Source organism: Egretta garzetta, unplaced genomic scaffold (assembly GCF_000687185.1).
Source record: "Egretta garzetta isolate BGI_Z169 unplaced genomic scaffold, ASM68718v1 scaffold340, whole genome shotgun sequence".
Lineage (NCBI taxonomy): Eukaryota > Metazoa > Chordata > Aves > Pelecaniformes > Ardeidae > Egretta > Egretta garzetta.
This window is the reverse complement of record NW_009258377.1, coordinates 884,977-885,213: the sequence shown is the minus strand read 5'-3', so window position 1 is coordinate 885,213 and position 237 is coordinate 884,977.

Genomic DNA, 237 nt, shown 5'->3' with positions numbered 1-237 from the left:
GCAGGAATGAACGGACAAGGGTACTTGCTTGAATTAACTGCTTGGTTAGTTTTTTTGGAACTGGCAACACTGCAGAACTCGATTGCTTGAGATGAGAGAGAAGCATGCTCTTCTGTAGCAGCCTCAGCTGCGTTACAAATGGGAGTAAATTTCTCTTAACCGTAAAAATTTGCCCCTGTTAAGGGAGCAGAGGAGGGGGATTTGTACCCTGTCCTGAGAAGAACAAAAATGCATGCT